Source organism: Carassius auratus, chromosome 29 (genome assembly GCF_003368295.1).
Source record: "Carassius auratus strain Wakin chromosome 29, ASM336829v1, whole genome shotgun sequence".
NCBI lineage: Eukaryota > Metazoa > Chordata > Actinopteri > Cypriniformes > Cyprinidae > Carassius > Carassius auratus.
The window spans coordinates 125,555-140,489 of record NC_039271.1 but is presented as its reverse complement, the minus strand read 5'-3'; the positions used below and the strand labels follow the sequence as shown (position 1 = coordinate 140,489).

Genomic DNA, 14,935 nt, shown 5'->3' with positions numbered 1-14,935 from the left:
TCTGCTCACACACAAAATTCTCATTCATTTTGTTACGGGACAGGTAACATTACTTCATGACATTATTAAACTACACTTTTTCCATAGAAGATTGGTGTTTGCTATCTGCTTGAGCCTTAGAGGTCTTTGCAAGGGCATTTTTAAGTGACTGCTAAGGTATTCTGTTTCTATGTTTTCTAGATGGTTGCATCTATGATATTTTGGTCTCTAAATATTGCTTGGTTTCATCCTTCAATGTAAGTCTACAGGATTTGAATGCGTTGCTCACCCAAATCATAAAATATGTAATAGAACAACACTTTCGAATAATAAGTTTGTGATTTCTTGTCCGTTGAAAGCACTGCAGCAAAGTGTAATATTTGTGAAAAATTTGACATTTCATCCCCTTACCAGGGTTTTTACAATTAACTAAAACAGAAACAAATTACATTACTTGAAATAAAATGAAATTGGCATAGCAACATTTCTGATGTTCTTTTAGTTTACTGTGAGCTTTTTGTTAACGTAGTATACAAAAATAACAAATTCTGACATAAAAAAAACAGAAAACGAAGTTACTAAAATATAAAAAAAAATGACTGAAATCTCTGTAATATACTCTGTATGAAACTAAAATAACACCACCTCTTACAATACACCAAACTGACTAATTATCCACTGAGATTTGAATGGATGGTGGCCATTAGATATCAGCAGGAAGCCTGAATGTGTTGCAAAAATAAACCCAAAACAGATATCTGGCTATTGGTTGACATTATCTAATAGCCTACATAGTTTACATTTTATTTATTTATTGCACATTGTTCACAATGAAACAAATAACATGCATTAAGAAAATAAACAGTGTCAGTTTTGATTTTACATTTACGTTTAGAAAATCCCATGACACACGTGAGCGTGTATAATATGGTTTAATAGCAACACAGCCACCGTTTAATCAAGTCCCGCAGCTGCAGCCATGAAGACGGACAGAACTGCTCTCCGAAAACACCCACAGCCCTCGACAGAGACGGCCCAACCCTCTGGCAGAATAAATCTGACCTCTACACTGTTCCCATTCAGCACTCACTCGCACACACACACACATTCAAGTCTACGAGCCAATCAAGGCCCTTGCGTGGGCGAGAGGCATTGTGGGTAATCAGTCAAGGAGACATTGCAGCTCCAAATTTTCTATGGAAAGAAATCCAGCTACCGTTATTGACCTTCAGCATACATAAAGAGCAGCTGCATTCACAGACCAGTAGGTAAACACAGTGAACGCGTATCCAATGAGCAATTAAAGAACAGGGAGGCTCTGCCACCGATGTGCGCATAGTGATTTTCCCTCTTGTTCAGCGCATCATAGAGGGCATATGGCAGCCCTCCGTTATTCAGTCTCACAGGCTGTCAGGATTATTTCCTTCACATCACACTCATTTAGTCTCCTGCAGGTCATATAATCACATTACACTGCTAACAAAGGCCCCTGAGTCACATGACCAATATGCCACTATTATCCAGCTGATGAAGAACAGAGAGTGGGATGGGAGGCTGAGAAATGAAAGTGAAACTACAAACATTGAGAACAAGAGACAGGGAGGATGGGAGGGAGGACAATGAGAGGGATTTATCACAAGATGTCACACCTCTCGTGACATGTGTCTGGATGTAGAGAGAGAGAGAGAGAGAGAGAGAGAGAGACAGAGGAGACCCACAGCAAACTGCAATCCCAATGTTCTACAAAAGAAAACAAACTGATGACTCCCCATCAAAAGAGAAATGAACTTGAAGAGAAATAGCCCCCCCCATATATATATATTGTATTCTGATTTGTTACCATGTGTGAATGTGGGAAGTGTGCTCTATTCACTCATCTGACTTATGTCAGTAGTTCAACATGATTTTCAGCTTTTTTTTTTTCCTGAGTCAAAAAAGTTTTGAGTTCTGAAAGTTGCATGATTTCAGAAAACAATGAACTGTTACTTCAAAAGGTCAATGAAAATTTGATTTCTCATTAAACGGCCCGTTAAAAACACTGCTATCACTGAGACAATATTTGTGCTGTTTTGTTGCCCACTCACACCCATTATAACAAAAACTTTGATGGCATGACTCAGTTTGGGTTATTTTCATTCTAAAGCTTATACACAGTGCTATTAAGTGCTTCAACAAAAATACATTAACTATAAATTCAATTCCTATTCATTTATACACATAAATGGATAAGCCAGACACCCAATGTGCCAAAGGCATTAATCTAAACTATTCTTTTAAAGACACAAGCAGCACTATCAACAAAGGTATCTTTTGTAACATGAGCAATAAAATCAGATGCCCAGTGACATTTATCATTCTGGATCCGCAAAGTGAGAATTCAGCACGGCATAAAGCAACAGATGGGCTGCATTTCCTCTAGCTCTCTCCAAAAATAGAAAAAAACAACAACTTTGATATAATGTCAAAACACTTTGTTTTATGACTTCTGCATCACCGCAGCAGACCCCATGGTCAAATTAAACGGGTCTTTTCGAAGGAAAAGTGTCTTGCTGAATATCAATTAGCTGCAGCTGAATAATTAAGAAGAGTAATGTTTTTAATTAGCCGAGTGCTACAGAGTTTGAGCTAGTGTAAAACGTACTGACATAACAGGTAAAAGCATGTGTTGCATCAGGGAGATATTCTAAAAATGCCTCGTTCTTCCCATTTCAATCCATCTTCCTCCATTTCTGCTCCTCACGTCACAGGTTTTGTCATCTGCTCTCCTTCGCATAGTACAGTGACGTTTCGGCAGCACAAATTGGGTCTGGAAGGATCATGCCTTTCCTCTTCTTGACCTGGGGTGAACCCTTCTTAATGAAATGGAGAAATGCTCCCAAACACTGCCTGCAGAAACCCACATATGACAACAAATCAAAGCTCTTTGTTAAAAACGTTGTCTCTTTCCCCACATTCTTTGATAGCCAAACCAAACAAGGTCAGAGTTACTCAGATCTTTGCATCCATCACTAGAGAAGTTGGAACCCAGTTGCAAGAACAAACTCAAGAGTTCACCTGTCCAGCAGGCACAGGTCAAAAGCTCAAATGTCGGGCCACAGCCAGCCTGTTCAGATCTAATTGGCACTGAGAAGAATGGGAATAAAAGTGATAATGAGAAGGTGTAAAAGTGTATGTTGGAAGAAAAACATGCCTGATTGTGTTTGATTTTGTGAGCTTCCAAAAATCTTATATCCCATCAATATCCCGTTTCGGGAAGCTCAATGCAGATAAAACGTCAATGTTCCTTTAACAAGTTTGATTTTTTGCATGACGATGTGCAAATAAGGTAGTCCTTGACCTTCACACAGTTTCAAGCTAAACATTTTTCTCTACGGGACGATCCTTCGCCCCTCCGAGATCATATCTTGCTAAAAGGTGTCTGGGAAGCTGGTGTATTACCCAGCAGTCTGTGCTGCTATGACAGGAAGGGTCAGTGGGTAATTGAGAGGGATGCTGAACAGAGGTCAGAGGTCATTCCTGTTCAGGAGGAGTTGACGGCCCCCTGTGTAGGACTGGACATGTCCTTTACTGAGACATGGGGGGAAAAAACAAACTGTCCTGGCAGAGTCAGGGCCTCATTTTCTGTGAGCAAAGATCAAATTAGCGGTTATACAGAAGGCCTGTATCAGGCCAATTTAATCTAATTAAAATCTAATGTGAACAAACAAAATGGTGAATGAGAGCACAAAATGTGGCACTTTCACTAGTGTGAGCGTAGCCAAATCTTTCCATATACTAAATATCTGTACGTGTCATTGAGGTTTAGAGCCCATGCTGTCTGTGCCAGGCTACAGGTCAAGCTCAGACCAACCTGATCACACAGATTGATTCATTTACTGATCAGCAGCCCGAGGTATTAACTGATGGCTAAAGCTCTTTTCAGCTTGTGTTATCTCTGCTGAGGCCATATGGGGAAAACCATGGGGAAATCAAATCATCAGTCACGTTCATGGACAGCAGTCTCTAAGGAAGACTAAGCCATCCATTACCACCGAGAGAGAACAGCCGAATAAAGAGGAGAGAGACACCCCTGCAGACAGAGAGGAGCAGAGGTAGACAATAGAGTGGAGATCCAGGACAAAACAAAAGAGTGTTCCTCTCTCTAATATCCAACTAGACGACACACGAAGGGACCTAAAGGCTGAACAATTGCCTTTGAAATAAAGGCCTTAAGGGAACGAGGGAACAAATAAGGGGAGAGAGAAAGGGAGAGACACAAAGACCGAGAGAGACGGTCAAGGTAAATCTGAGATACATAATTGAGAAAAAATAAAGAGAAGTGTGGCTGCCCTTCAGACACGAGGTTGACTTTGGGTTTCATGCTGATGGTGACCGCATGACTTGTGTGTGTATGACCTCAGTCAGGTGGTACTGTAATGAGATAGAGCTGTTTACATATTCATGTCCGCTGGGGCTCTCTGGGTAAAGGAGGACTGCCCTTGGTATCTGGTTAAGGTGAGCCTTGTTTGACCATTTCTGTCTACAATAACTGGTATTGTGTCCTTTATCACTTGCGATGATCAGAGAGACATCTGAAATGTTTTTCCTGCACTAGGCTACCGCTATAGGGTTTTTTTATTTTATTTTTTATAAGTGGTGCTTGTTAAAAATTCCTGACTTACACTGAATAAAGGGACTTGAGTCACCAGAATATCAAAGAGCAGGGCTCCTTAACATTTTTCGAGCTCCTTGGTGGATAACAGAACAAAACAAAACCTTTAGTACATTTATTATGTTAACTTTTTTCTTTAATAACAAAAAAAAAAAAACACTTGGAACTTCTACTTTAGCTTTGGTTGAAGAAAGTGCATAAATCTTTGCAATGTAAATTGCAACTTTTTAACAAAAATGTGTAAAAATTCAGACTGCAATCCCAATAATCAGTTGAGATGAAAACCCTAAACACTAAAACACTAAAAACTTGTACAAACAAAAATATTTCAGAATTTATTCCAGGTTAGCCCGAGAGACACATTTTCGCAAAACACAAACAAAGTGGGAGTGAGAACCTAGATTGTGCTAAAAGATTTGACCGCCGATCTGTGACCGGTGGGAGGACAGTAACTCCCACAAGGCCACTCTCTCTGTGCTCACATTTGGGCATCTTCCCAATTAAAGGCAGATAAACAGCATGGCTGTGCTATCACTACACTCTCTGCAATTATCAGTATGCCTTAATTCTTCTTTTTGCTATTTTGCCAATGCAGCATACATGGCACCTGGTAGCAGCAAGTCCACAAATAATGAATTAAGGGTGAATAAAACCAATGTCAATATGGGCGTTCGTGGAAATCTAATTATGGCATTTGTCCATCTGGAGAAACCTGATGAACTGGTCCAATCACATCTGCGTACAGCCCTTTTCACCAAAATACATGTTCAATCTGTCAGCATTTGACGTCCTGTAGTTTGTCTCCGTGCCTCTAGAGGTCTCCTGTGTTCCCTTCTGTCTTTGTTCTTCTTTGGCTACTCTTGTTAGCGTTATCCAGGTCACCTGTGCCTTGTTTCCCTTAGAGTATTTTAGCTGAGTCTTTCCCTTGTTTGACACTTGGTTTTTGAGTCCAGGCTGCATGCTACCAGCTCTGTATTTTCAGTCCTTCCAAGTTTTCCCATGCTACCTCAAGTAAGGCGTTCCTAGTTATTTGATTGTTCACATGCTCTAGTTTTGTTTTCTCCCCTCGTGGAGTTTTTATTTTCCCTTGTGGTTTTGTTTTCCCATTATCTCTCTTGTTATTAATTCCTCTGTCTGAGAAGAACTTTTGTTGGATTTTTTTGGCTTCCAATGTCCTTTTTTTTCAATAAACCAATATTGCTTGGAGTACTGCCTTGAGTATTTCAATTGGGTCCAACACCTCAGCCTCTGTGGCCTAGTGGCAGATCTCTCAACCACCACACCAGAGATCCGAGTTCTAGCCCGGCCCGTGACAGAAAAACCAAGTCACTCATGGACCCAGAAACACTCAGTTCCAAGGACCTATTGGCAGTGATTGCTCAACATGAGGCGTCCTTTCAGCGCCATGAAGCTGTTCTCAGCCGACAAGAAGAGCTAATGGCCAAACATTCTCAGCTCCTGGCTGATGTGATGAGCTCCATCCGCCAGCTATTTGAACGCCTCCCGGGTTCTTCACCTTCCCCTGCATCACCTCCGAGTGGCATCAGGCCTTCCCCTGTGGCGGAACCCCGACTACCGCCTCCTAAGCCCTTTGCTGGAGACCCCAGTTCCTGCCAGGGTTTCCTCACCCAGTGTTCCCTCACTTTCGAGCTCCAACCATCAAGCTTCCCCACGGATCGCTCTAAGATTGCCTACATTATCACCCTTCTTTCAGACAAAGCACTCTCTTGGGCCTCAGCAGTGTGGCAATCCCAGGACGCCTGTTGTGAGTCTTATGTGGCATTCGTGGAAGAGTTCAAGCGGGTGTTTGATCATCCTGTCAGTGGTCGGGAAGCCTCTAAGCGCCTACTCACTCTCCGTCAGGGTCCCCGAAGCACTGCAGATTTTGCCATTGAGTTTCGGACCATAGCTGCAAAAAGTGGATGGAACGATGAGGCACTGAGGGTCTGCTTTCAGGGAGGGTTGTCTGAGCCCCTTCAAGATGAGTTAGCCACTCGAGAAACGCCTGAAGATCTTGAATCTCTCATTGCAATGGCTATCCGGCTAGACAATCGTCTGAGAGAGCGGAGGGCTGCCCGTCGCAAGGAGTCTCAGTCCCAAGTTTCTCTGAGGAGGTCCGGTTCTCCAGTTTGTGCTCCTTCCTCCAGAAATCCCCCAGTTCCTGAACTGCTCCACGATCCCCCAGAAGATATGCAATTGGGCCGTTCCAGGCTTTCTCCTAACGAGAGGGAACGTCGCATGAGGGAGCGTCGTTGTCTCTACTGCGGTGCTTCCGGCCACTTCCGTTCCTCTTGCCCCGAGCTCTTGGGAAACGCCTGTCCCCATACAGCAACAGGAGGGCTGTGATGGGGAAAATTAGAGCTCCTCCTGCTAACGCCGTCCTAGCAGTTCCAGTTACGTTGTCCTGGGGGGGCCACCAGCATCAGGTCCAGGCTATGATTGATTCAGGGGCTGCAGGTGACTTTCTAGACCTAACCTTGGCGAAGAAACTTAATATCCCCACACAACTTCTTCCTCAACCCCAGGCAGTTACTGCCTTGGATGGCAGACCTCTGGAACCGGGCAAAGTTACGGAAGCCACTCAATCCCTGCGACTTACCATCTTTCAACACCAGCAGGAGGAGACCCTCTATCTTATTGACTCCCCTGAGTACCCGGTTATCCTGGGTCACCCTTGGCTGTGCAGACACAATCCCCATATCGACTGGCCCACTGGCACTATCCTATGCTGGGGCTCTACCTGCCAACTCTCCTGTCAACTTCAGAGTTCCCCAGTCCCTTGTCCCGAGTTTCAAGAGTCTATCGACCTGTCTCGAGTCCCCAGAGTTTATCATAAGTTTAAGGCAGTGTTCAGCAAGTCCCGGGCTACCTCCTTACCACCTCACCGCGCTTACGACTGTGCTATCGAGTTACTCCCTGGCTCTTGCCCTCCCAGGGGTCGGATCTTCTCCCTGTCTCCTCCAGAGCGCTCAGCTATGGATCTCTACATTAAGGAGTCCTTGGCAGCCGGTATCATCCGTGCCTCAACATCCCCAGCTGGGGCAGGTTTCTTCTTTGTTCAGAAGAAAGACGGGGGTCTTAGGCCTTGTATTGATTACCGGGGCCTCAACAAGATCACGGTTCGAAATCGATACCCCCTACCGCTCATGGCCACTGCCTTTGAACTGCTTCAAGGAGCCTCTGTTTTCACTAAACTGGATCTCCGCAATGCTTACCATCTTGTGCGGATCCGGCAGGGAGACGAATGGAAGACTGCCTTCAACACCCCCACAGGCCACTACGAATATCTCGTAATGCCGTTCGGACTCACCAATGCCCCCGCAGTATTCCAAGCACTAATTAATGATGTCCTCCGGGATCTTCTTAATCAATTCGTCTTTGTATACCTTGACGATATTCTCATTTTCTCAAAGTCACTGGAGGAGCATGAGGGGCATGTAAGCAGGGTTCTCCAGAGACTCCTTGATAATCACCTCTACGTTAAGCCAGAGAAGTGTGAATTTCATGTTACCCAGGCTCAGTTTCTCGGATTCATTGTCACTCCTGGCCACCTGGAGATGGACCCTAAGAAGGTAGAGGCGATCCACAACTGGCCCATACCTACTAAGGTGAAGGAGGTACAACGTTTCATTGGCTTTGCAAATTTCTACCGGAAGTTCATTAAGAATTTCAGCTCTGTTGTTGCCCCCTTGACAGCACTTACTAAGGGAGGAGGTACCAAGGTTCAGTGGGGCCCGGAGGCAGCAGGGGCCTTCGAAGATCTCAAGCGCCGTTTTACTTCCGCTCCTATTCTTCTGATCCCTGACCCAGACAGACCTTTTGTGGTGGAGGTGGATGCCTCAGAGGTGGGGGTTGGGGCCATCCTGTCGCAGAGAGGTACAGATGGAAAGTTACACCCTTGCGCCTTCATGTCTCGTCGCCTCTCGGATGCCGAGCGCAACTACCACGTGGGGGATCGTGAGTTGCTCGCAGTTAAACTGGCCTTGGAGGAGTGGCGCCACTGGCTCGAGGGGGCCCAGCACCCTTTCCAGGTTCTCACGGACCACAAAAACCTGGAGTATCTCCAGCAGGCTAAGCGGTTGAATCCTCGGCAAGCTAGGTGGTCACTGTTTTTTAATCGATTCCAGTTTCTCCTATCTTACAGACCTGGCACCAAGAACATCAAGCCAGATGCCCTGTCTCGAGCCTACTCCCCTGACACCCAAGAGAGGAATTTGACTCCAATAATTCCGAGGTCTAGTATCGTCGCGCCCCTTCAGTGGGAACTGGAAAGAACGGTGCGAGAGGCCCTTGCCCATGAGCCTGATCCAGGTGGTGGTCCCCCTGGATGCCTGTTCGTTCCTCAAGTGGCCCGATCCCGGGTCTTGCAGTGGGCTCATGAGTCTCCCTTGACTTGCCATCCTGGAAGTGCCCGCACCCTTGACTTTCTCCAGAGGCGGTTTTGGTGGCCATCCATCAAGAAGGACGTTAAAGTCTATGTGGAGGCCTGCTCCGTATGCAACCAAGGAAAGTCTGCACATCAGCGACCTCAGGGGCTGCTCCATCCCTTACCTATTCCCCGCAGGCCATGGTCCCATCTCTCTCTGGACTTTGTTACCGGGCTTCCGCCATCCAAGGGCAATACAGTCATCCTGGTGGTTGTAGACCGGTTCTCCAAAGCGGCCCGGTTCATTCCCCTGCCCAAGCTGCCTTCAGCCAAGGAGACTGCGGAGCTCCTCATGAACCATGTCTTCCGCATATTCGGTATTCCCCTGGACATTGTCTCTGACCGAGGTCCCCAGTTCTCGGCCCGGTTCTGGGGAGCCTTCTGCAGGCTGATTGGGGCAACGGCCAGCCTATCGTCTGGGTTCCATCCGGAGTCTAATGGCCAGACAGAACGTATTAATCAGGACCTGGAGACCACCCTACGGTGTATGGCGGCTAACAATCCCACGTCTTGGGCCACCTATATTATTTGGGCTGAATATGCCCACAACACCCTCCAGTCCTCAGCTACTGGACTATCCCCCTTTGAATGCCAGTTTGGATATACCCCTCCATTATTCCCAGAGGAAGAGGCGCAAGTTGGTGTTCCCTCGGCCCAACGCTTTGTCCAACGCTGTCGGCTTACGTGGAGGAAGGCCAGACGTACCCTCCTTCGAACTTCCCAGAGATACCAAGTTCAGGCTAATCGTCGCCGTCGGACAGCCCCCAACTTTCGAGCTGGTCAAAGAGTTTGGCTATCTACTAAGCACCTGCCCCTCCGGGTCGAATCCAAGAAACTCTCCCAGAAATACATCGGGCCTTTTCGCATAGCAAGGAAAGTTAACCCTGTTTCTTATCGTTTATTTCTCCCTCGTTCCCTTAGAATTAACCCCACGTTTCATGTCTCTTTACTAAAACCTGTCTTGTCTTCTCCGTTTGCTCCCCCGCACAGGCCCCCTCCACCTCCCAGGATCATCAACGGCCAGCCAGCCTACACAGTGCGCCGGATACTGGACTCCCGGAGGGTCCAGAACTCATTACAATATCTGGTGGACTGGGAGGGCTACGGGCCAGAGGAGCGCTCCTGGGTTCCAGCCAGAGACATCCTTGACCCAAGTTTGATCCGGGAGTTTCACACCCGGAGGCCCGGGTGTTCTGGAAGGAACGTCAGGAGCCGTTCCTAGAGGAGGGGGTCCTGTCAGCATTTGACGTCCTGTAGTTTGTCTCCGTGCCTCTAGAGGTCTCCTGTGTTCCCTTCTGTCTTTGTTCTTCTTTGGCTACTCTTGTTAGCGTTATCCAGGTCACCTGTGCCTTGTTTCCCTTAGAGTATTTTAGCTGAGTCTTTCCCTTGTTTGACACTTGGTTTTTGAGTCCAGGCTGCATGCTACCAGCTCTGTATTTTCAGTCCTTCCAAGTTTTCCCATGCTACCTCAAGTAAGGCGTTCCTAGTTATTTGATTGTTCACATGCTCTAGTTTTGTTTTCTCCCCTCGTGGAGTTTTTATTTTCCCTTGTGGTTTTGTTTTCCCATTATCTCTCTTGTTATTAATTCCTCTGTCTGAGAAGAACTTTTGTTGGATTTTTTTGGCTTCCAATGTCCTTTTTTTTCAATAAACCAATATTGCTTGGAGTACTGCCTTGAGTATTTCAATTGGGTCCAACACCTCAGCCTCTGTGGCCTAGTGGCAGATCTCTCAACCACCACACCAGAGATCCGAGTTCTAGCCCGGCCCGTGACACAATCATGTTCCTTATGTAAATTTAGGAAGGGATAATGTACATTTGACCGGCAGATTATCGCAAAATGATCCCAGATGGTAGAAAGGGGGTCTTAAATCACCCTGAAAGGGTTTATTTTGCCATAATGACCGTCTGACTGTCCATTATCCTGTTTATTAAATGTCTACTTACCAAATAAATGTATAAATAAATAGACTTGAAACTCTGATTTGAGCTCAATTATTTAATCATGTGAGAAAAAGAGACTGAAGAGCAGAAGAGAGGAAAGAACCATTTAAATGATCAAAAATAAAGTTCTGCATTGATTAGAAAAAAATACTGTATATACGTATTAATGCAGAGGATTCCAAAACTGACCAATCAGAATTTATTTTTTCAGAAATTTGTACAATAAATTAACTATTACAGATACTTCAGTCTACATTTTTTTCTCTCGCTTTTTTCCCTTCAATTTAGTGTCCTTCACCTCAGTACCAAGTCAAAGTAAACCTTTGTTCATTCCACTACTCACAATGCTTCCGGTGAACTTTAATTGCAAATCTACGCTCGTAATGAAGTGAGATATTCAAGGATTAGGTTGACGGAAAAGGAAAGTCCAGATCATAACAGCAATATTCCACTTATTTTAGTCTTTCTGGAGCTCTGCCACCTTTGCCAAGTGAGTGATTTTTTATTTTTCTTATTTTATATAACTGGGGAAAGCCAGTTTCATCATTTAAAATGAGGTCTAAAAATAGTTTTCAAATACCTTCTCTCTCAAGAGACACAGCTATATGCAAAACCCCTCCTGTTGCCTTTTGGGCTGTAAATTGACTTCACAAGCTGCTCTGTCACAAAGCAGCTTTCCTGACACCTGCTGCCATTCATCAATCCAACTCTGGCCGAAGCTCGTGGAAACGGGCGGCCGGCTGAGCCAATTAGCTGCCGGGGTGAGCGCCGGGCACCGATGCCAACCCCAGACCCAGCCAATTAGGGACCGTTTCAGCATGTGGGTAGCAAAGGCTACTGAACTCAGTGAACAATGGGGAATCAGTAGGAAGCCCAAGCCGAGAAACAGATGAGGGAAAACAGACGCACTCCAAACACACACACGAAGCGGGATTGTACGTTACACACCTAATTTACTGAGCCAAAAATTTTATTCTATTCTACTGCATTGGAACACCATCATTTTGCAGTCACGAACTGCATTCATTGTCGACACATAGACCGCAGTTCGCATGCACTGATATTACAAAGCTATTTGATTTAACAGTGTTGGGGGAAACATGTAAGCTACACGCTGAACAATCGGACAGTTTGTTCCTAGTAAAAGAGTTAAATTAATGAATATACTATTTATTTTATTTTTTTTAGGGCTGGGCAAGTTATTATCACATTAACGCATTAATTGATTAAAACCAATAATAATTTTATTGTGTGTTAACGCAGTATTTTATTATTATTATGAAAGTCTGTTGGTCACTGGCTCTGAATACAAATACAGACAAATCATGGGTCACAGGAGGCAATGCTCCCCATCAAATTATTTTGGCTAAGCATCAACATTCACAAAACACTGTTATATTTAACAGAAAAGAACTCAACAAGCTCATAATCACGACTTCATAAATGGGAAATAGGACATTTCTGGTAGCATGTGAAGACAGCAGAGAAGCGCATGCTCAGCACAGTGGAGTGCATTGCTTTGTTAACATTGTGGTTTATTATTTGAGTCACAGTAACACACGGCCCTCTCACAATAAATTGCTTAATATCTATCGCTTTTGCCGCTCAGAAATATTCACACAGTCAAGCAGCACGTATCAGAAGATCTGCGCTTCGGCGCGGTTAGCGCTCACACTCACTGATCTATATTTAACTGAAGCACGCTCTGGCCCACCTCTTCCAACCGATCCAGGGACTGCTAAACGGAACGTTCTCATGAACCAGGCTTTGCAAACCAAATGTTATTGCACTTTTGTTCATACAGCAGTACTTTTTAATGAAAATAAGTGCACAACACACTACTGTACTGTAACACTAACACATCTCTATTCAGGCAGCAGAATCTGTTTATCTCACTTAAGACTGAAGACGAAGAAAACTAATTTCTCAGACCTCTTGAGCAAGGTAAAGAGGGTAACCTACTATTACATCCAATTCAAAAACCAGCAAGTCTTCTTTAATACCTGGGAAATTAAATTGTGGGGTATTTTCAGTCAGGGCCAGTCAGCTGTATCTAAAATGTAACAGCGTTTTGAAGCACATGGATTTGCTAGGGGGACACTTGCTAGGGCTGGCACTACTTGAACACCGCAGAAAAGAAGAGAAAAAGAGAGAGAGCGCTTCGGGAGGGGGACATTTGTACTCCTGAAATACAAGCTTAACTGAAGTGGCTTCTGCAGACCATCCAAGCATCAAATAAAACCATCTGCGGACTATAAAAGGTATAGCTGATTGTAGAAGCAGAAAACTTGATGTGAGAAAAAAAAGAACAGTTCGACTATCAACTGATTTACTATTTCATTAAAAGTGCAGTTACAGTGGGTATAGAAAATATTCTATATTTAGATTTTGTTTCTTACTGATACAAAAGGGAGAACTCAGTGATTCTGTTTTTTTTCCTGACATGTGTTTTATCTGTCACTTGGATGTTATAAGTTACACTGAGCAAATACAGCTGGATAAAAAAAAAAACTGTGTCTGCCTTCATTTCAGACTGCAAAGCAACAAAGTGTGATTATTATAAAGGGCGGGGGGGGGGCTTTTCTATACCCATTGTACATAAAAAAAGATTATAAATAATAATAATAATAATAATAATTTAAATTGTGTGCATACACATGAAATGAAGACTTAAGTAGACAAAAAATAATAAAAATTAATCATGACTAATAATAAAAATAAAGTATCCCCATCTTTAAGTTCAAGATAACTGCCATATTGTAAACATGAAAATATACTAGGTGCACATGAAACAATTACCACAAGAACAAATTGTATTTATTTATTTTAAAGGATTTTTTTTTTTTACTATGGCTCAAGTGTTAGTTAAGTGTTAAATAAGTGGTAATAATTTGGCATGATGATTGAGATGCAAGAGCTTTACACAATCAGATAATGTGAAACACTTTCAGGTGACTGCGAAAAAAACAATTCCTCATAGGCAAGGGAAGTTTTTTTAGTTTTTTTTTCGTGTGCAACGGTTTAACTGTAGAAAAAAAAAATATCGGAGTGTCCATTTACACTAAGTGCAAATAGGTCGCCTTGTTGGCTGAGACACCATCTTCCACCAACGTGTGCTTGGGCTAGTCAAGATTACAAAAGATGTTCTTCAATCTTCAGATTTAGTGGCGTAGATGAAGTGTGTGTCATATTCCTTTTGACGCAATCGACGCAGGTTCGAATCTGCCTCATGGCAAACTTTTTTCTCCCTTTTCAAATTTCAAATCATATCAGAAAATAATATATTTTTAATTAAAATTAAGGAAATAATCAAAAAGTTGAAAATAAAGTTATTGGGAAGGGTTTAGGGTAGGTCTAGGGCTTTGCTTCAATTAGGTGGCATCCATTTAATAATTAGATATTTGTAGTTTTTTTTGTTTTACATAATTTTATAATGTATTACAATGCTGAGTTCCAGATAACTGCCACTATTTGCAAAAACTAATTTACAAAATATCTTTCTATTTTAACATATTATAAATAGAACCTTCTAGCTATTTTCACTTTGTGTAAATACACTGTTAAAAATCGCTGTAAAAAAACGGCCAAATTTCTACAGTAAAATACTGTTTTTCATTAAAACAGTGCATTCTGGGTAATATTCATCATTTTCGAGAAGTAGCCTGCTGCTATATATCGTAAATTAACAACGTTCAAAGTCGACACTCAGCGGCTGTGTTTCAAATCACACCCTACTCCCTCATTCACTATTCCTTACATGAGTTTACTAATATAGTCCACCTGACAGAGAGATTGAAAATTAATGAGTGAATTCAGACACTGATCAACAGCTGCTGTTAATGAGTAGAATCACTGAAGAAAAAAAAAAACATAAGACAAACACATGAAATACAACTGACTTCAGCCACAGCCTTAGATGAAATCAACTGAAGAT

The 14,935-nt window shown here is 43.4% G+C and overlaps 1 protein-coding gene across 7 annotated transcripts in view; it reads right to left on the bottom strand.

Moving 5' to 3' along the window:
- LOC113047766 (MICOS complex subunit MIC19-like) overlaps window positions 1-14,935 on the bottom strand; it is a 66,886-nt gene that overhangs the window by 27,623 nt on the left and 24,328 nt on the right. The gene's annotated exons all lie outside the window — the stretch shown is intronic.